Here is a 6,184-nt window from a genome sequence, read left to right as displayed (position 1 = left end):
AATTAAACTATTTTCCTTAGAGTTTACATGGAAATAGAAATTCCGAATTGAGGTTTATATGGAAAAAACACGTTTGATCGGCTTTATCCAATTCCTCTTAAGGTCTGGGGGTTGGGAAGGTTCTGATTGGATAGGGGGCGGACCGGAAGTTACGTCTACTGGAACTACAACTTTGAAAAGCTCACAATTTTTATGCTTCCTGCCATCTGTTCTTTTAACTATTTCCAGGTCCTCCAAGCTATTTATTAAATAAATGGTCTCTGCTCTTGACCAGCGTTTACTGCGTGCTGCCATCTTGAAACTTTGTTTGGAAAACAAGCCCAGCGCGGAATATAAGCGTCATGGAGACAGACGGGCGAGGGAACATTTTCCATATATAAGGCGCACCGCATTATAAGGCGCTACAGTAGAGGCTGGGGTTACATTTTGCATCCATTAAACCAAGGGTCGGCAACCCGCGGCTCTTTCATCCTTATACTGCGGCTCCGAGTGGCTTGGGAAAATAAATTACAAAAAAAAAAAAAAAACAGTTAATTGAAGTGTATTTTATTTATGTTAGTTCTTTCATATTTTAGTTCTAAATTGGAAGATTATTGTGATCTTGACATAGAATAAATATATTTTATTGGTTTTCGTCGCTCAAAATAAACGTCATACTCGTGAAAGCCGGTATTCCCACCAAAACGGCATCCATTCGTCGCGAATTTCAACCCCAGCAAGGCCAAGTATGGAGAAATGTAAGAAAAGAAAAATATCTGAAGAAAATCGAACATTCAATGATGCCTGGGCAGATTCATTTGCATTTACCTCTGATGAGAGTGGCCTACCAGTATGCCTAATTTGTGGAGAAAAACTGTCTAACAATAAACGGTCAAATGTCGCAAGACATTTCAACAATACACACAGAGCCTTTGCTCAATATGGATCCATATATAAGGCGCACGGTCAGCTTTTGAAAAAAATTTAAGGCTTTTAGGTGCGCCTTATAGTGCAGAAAGTACGGTACATGATTGCGGAATTATTCTATTCGGATTTAAAGTCGGAATAAACCAGCCACTTACTTCGGAATTAAGTTTAATTAGGTGTTTACATGGTAATTTTAAAATCCGATTTAATTTTAATTTTAATTTTAATTTAAAGAGGAATTAAACTTCCCATGTAAACGCACTCATTTTCCAGAGTTACAGATGCTGGTTCTGAAATGGAGCCGTCATCAGCCTCCTTCTACCTGGATGACACCGAGTGTGAGGCGTCAACTCACCAGGATACATGGCAGCGATATCCTCTCATCTCTCTGTGAATGATATCAGAGAGAGGCTAAGTGATCTGTTTGCATGTGGGATTGCATAATAACTACAATGATGCCGCAGCCGAGCAGGTACAGAGAGTCAGGAGAGGCTGAACAGCTGGCTGCTTCGGGAAGAAGTCATGAAGGCAAATATTCTGCAGGTAAACAAATACGAGACGAGAATCCCTCATCCCTACCCCTAAATTTTTGCGCGTTCCCGTGAGGGTAGTGGTGTCCCAATTCCTCTTTCCACCTAGGGGGAGTGGAGAAAACTAGTGTAGGGGCTATGAATCTGTCCCTACGGATCGAGGGTTTTCTGATGCTGACTAGCTGATCTAGGGACAGAAACATTTCCCAGAATGCTTTTCGTCATCATTTGCGGACTGAATCAAAAAAAAAACATGGCAGACATTTCTTATTTTTTTAAGTGAATAAAATCAATATTTTGAGTTAGTTTCTGCATAAAAATGCGTTTTGATTACATTTCTAGCAAGAAATATATATTTTACTTTCATAATATTCACTCAGTGAGTTGACATAATCACTTGTTTGCCCGTTGTTGTGAAGATCATGCCAGAATAAAGGCTGATTTATGGTTCCGCGTTACACCAACGCAGGCCTACGCCGTAGGCTCTGCGTCGATTTAACGCGGAACCATAAATCAGCTCCTGAGCCGGCAGGCAGAAATCTCGAAATTTTCGGAGCAAATTTCTTAACAGGCGTAGCTACAACTGTTAGATTTCATCTATTAAACCAACATTTATCTTCCTAAATGATTTATTTCAGCCAGCGGTAATTCTCCACAGAGCTGCAGGTTTCTCTCCCGGGACGACGGCACAGGTTGACCTGGCGATCACGTCTGTACTCCGGCTGCTGCTGCTGCTGCTGCGCCCCGGTCTCATCATCGCCGAAAACATCAGATCAAATTTCTTAACAGCGTTATTTGGATAAACTGAGCACAGGTTGGGGATCTTAACGGTTACTTTTACGCCTGAAAAAATACTAAAACTTAATAAAGTGGCATATTAACAGCGCTACAGCTGAAATTAAAACAGCTTTTGGCTCTCAGCTTCCTGATTAGGAGTACGGATGAAAACGAGGGGTAGGGGGAGTATTGGGACAGGCCCCTGGGAATATTTCAAGTGCCCTAAAATCTGTCCCTTCTTTTTTAGGGGTAGTGAAAGAAAGTAGGGGGTGTATTGGGATTGGGCCTAAGTGATCTGTGTGCATGTGGGATTGCATAACTACAATGATGCCGCAGCCGAGCAGGTACAGAGAGTCAGGAGAGGCTGAACAGCTGGCTGCTTCGGGAAGAAGTCATGAAGGCAAATATTCTGCAGGTAAACAAATACGAGACGAGAAAAAGCTCCTGGCCATGTGTGGGAGACTTCACCATAACTCAAGCTCTCCGAGACTGAACACTAAGAGAAGCAGGGGAGGCAAAATGCCCCCATCTGACATGAATATTTAGCAAACTGCTCATGAATGTCTCAAGCTGAAACCCAACGACGAAAAGAAGAATGAGGAAGAACCTCATCATATTATTGCTGTGGGAATGACATCAACATGAAGTGAGATAAGTGTGATAGCAGGCATGACTGAACTCTCCAGAACTCGTTTGAATCCTCTGGAGTGTTGTGTTTGTTGCCTGGCAACAGCTGTGCTGATGATGTCCCATGCAGCATCAGCAGGTAACGCAGGTGAACCATCTCGGTAGACGGTGAGGATGGAAATCCGAGGTAACGGCCGGACATCTGAGCTGCAGAGCTGCTCCTTCGCAGTCCGAAGGCCGGGACGAGTGCTGCGGCATCGCTGCCCCACTTCTGTCCTACCGGTGGTTAGAAAGACGCAGTGGCCATAATCATGACGAAACAGACTTCACATCTATGGCAAATTAATGGAGGGGGGGGGGGTGGTTCCAAAATCATATCATCACCCTCTTAAAATTAGGGCCTGGGTCATATTGCTCATGTTATGTTTGTGTAATAATTGCTCAGGGATCATGTTCTGGGTCTCTGGAAAACGCCTATAGACAACTTCTGTTGTAATGGACGATATATAAATAAATAAAATTGAATTGAATTGAATATTTTTCTTGTTTTCCAAAAAGCAAACACAAATTAACCAAATATCATTTCATTTATTTTTCTTTTTTCTGAAAAACTTGAGAAAAATATCACTTTGACTATTATTTTAATAGGGTGATGATAAAGCAATAACTATTTTGCTCTTCGGCCTGACGTCATCTGTAGGGGGATCAGCCGTTCCTCATCCGTGACCGTTTCCTACAACGCTTTCAACCGGCTTTCAACGCGAGCGACAGGAAGAAAATAGAAGCAGGGCGTCCGACAAATGTTCAGCTCAAAACGGCGCGCCGCGTCGCTGCGGCCAGTTAGGACAGTCCAATAGAAAATAAAGCAATGGAATTAATTTTGTCGGTGACGCTCGCTCGCATCGCATGCAGACACGGTGTAAATAACTTCGCCGGCCGGAGCTTCTGCCATTTTTTCGTAGCGGTGTATCGCGTCATTCATGCAGCCAATCAGCACAGAGCCTCATTATCATAGCCCCGCCCCCTCAGAATCCCACATAGATAATGAGGTTAGAGAATGGGAAGATAAAGACATGACTCAGAGGCTGAATTTCTAATTTATTGAGCAAAAAAAATTAAAAGCTTGTTTTTAAGACATTCAAGGCCTGTTTAAAATAGACATTAGATGCCATAATAGGTCCCCTTTAAAACTTTATTTGTGTCTCCAAAAGTGCAAGTGGTTTTGCAGAAAATGGGAGAATACATCAAATATAGACATTAAAAAAGAAAATAACGTTGAAGTAGTCCAGATACAGGGAGTCTAAATTCAACAACATTGGTCAAGAAGACACAAGTCCTTAACAATAAGGTTGAAAAACTTTATAAAACAGTGAACGAAACAATAATGAATATATCATAAAGTTTGTAAGTTCCTGAACCTGTGGCCACAATGAATATCTACCAGCGGAGTGTTTGCTAACTCGTCTGCTGGTCCGCAGATGTAAAGGGCGTATTTATATCTATTCAAATATACTGTTTGTATATCGCTTGGTAACCTTTTATACATTAAGCTGATATGTAATCTGTATTCAGCAAGCGAATACAGCTAAACGCAGCCAGGTGAGTTTCTAGGAAGCCATAGAGTGGTAGAGACAAGAGTATCTCCCAATGTTTCAAACCAAAAGCAAAATAAAACTGGATTAAACTGGACAGGAACATGTTTGCTTCCATGAAATCGAGCTCTCAAGTGAATGACAGCTTCTTGCAAGTTGAGGTATCTGGTTAATTCAGAAAAGAGAGAAGATTTTTTTTTTTTTTCATTAAAACTTTTCTCGGAATTCTGAGTTAATTATGTCGTTAATTCGGAAAAACAGAGAAGATTTTTTCTTTATTAAAGTTTTATCTCGTTAATTTACGGAAGAGTATTAGGGCCAAACTAAGACAAAGAAAATTTGGAAATTAAGAGAATAAAGTCATAATATAATGAGAATAAAGTCGTAAAATTACGAGAATAAAGACATAATGTTGCGAGAATAAAGTCGTAATAGAATGAAGTCATAATATTATGAGAATAAAGTCGTAATATTACGAGAATAAAGTCGTAATATTACGAGAATAAAGTCGTAATATTACAAGAATTAAGTGGTAATTTATGAGAATAAAGTGGTAATTTATGAGAACTCTAACAGGAAGAGCATCTTCTCCCTGTGTTAAAATGAGGAATATTTAGCATCTTGTGAAGTTATATATATATTTATAATATATTTAATATTACGACTTTATTCTCGTAATATTACGACTTTATTTTCGCAACATTATGACTTTATTCTGGTAATTTTACGACTTTATTCTCATATTATTATGACTTTATTCTCGTAATTTCGATTTTTTTTTGTCTTAGTTTGGCCCTAATACTCCGTCGTATTAATTCAGAAAAACACAGCCGATTTTCTTATCTCAAGTGAATGCAAACGCTTCCGTATCGATGGAATCCAGAGAACGTTCCACAGACTCCTCCCCTTGCTCTGGGTCCGTTGCCATGACTCCTCCTCTCGTTACCATGACTCCTCCTCTCGTTACCATGACTCCTCCCTCTCGTTGTCATGACCCCTCCCCCATTACCATGACTCGAGTAAAACACTACAATAAAAGTAGAAATACGATAAAAACAAGACAATACCGATAAAAAATAATAGAATACAATAAAAGTAAAAAAACCTCCTAGAATAAAAGTATATAAAATCAACAAGATGGTCATAAAACAACCGTCTCATTACTAATATTTAAAAGTATCAATGTAGTGCAGAGTAGAAATACGATAAAAACAAGACAAAAACAGGTGGCTTTTAAGTTTGCTCTTTTTTTTTAATAAAACTTTATTGAAAATATACAAACTCTCAAAGAGGATAATGGACAAATATCAATTTAAATGGAATATGAAAAGAAAGAATAGAATAGAATAGAATAGAATAGAATAGAATAGAATAGAATAGAGGAAAATAGAATAGAATAGAATAGAATAAACTTTATTGAACCCCCAGAGGGGAAATTCACTTTTGCAGCAGCATACACACTTGACTTTTTTTTTATAAAATATACATGAAAGTATGAAAAGGAATAAAAAAGTATATCCTAAAAAAAAAATTTTAAAAGCGGAGAGGAGGAAGATTTTTTTTCATAATGCACTTTGAGAAAAAAGTCGAAATGTCCAGAAAAAAGTCAAAATGTCGAGATTAATGTTGAAGTACAATTTCGAGAAAAAAGTCGAAATGTTGAGAAAAAAGTCAAAATGTTGTGAATAAAGTCGGAATTTCGAGAATAAAGTTGAAATACATTTCGACTTTTTTCCCGAAATTGTATTTCGA

The sequence above is a fragment of the Cololabis saira genome, chromosome 6, assembly GCF_033807715.1.
Source record: "Cololabis saira isolate AMF1-May2022 chromosome 6, fColSai1.1, whole genome shotgun sequence".
Classification (NCBI taxonomy): domain Eukaryota; kingdom Metazoa; phylum Chordata; class Actinopteri; order Beloniformes; family Belonidae; genus Cololabis; species Cololabis saira.
This window is presented reverse-complemented; position numbering follows the sequence as displayed.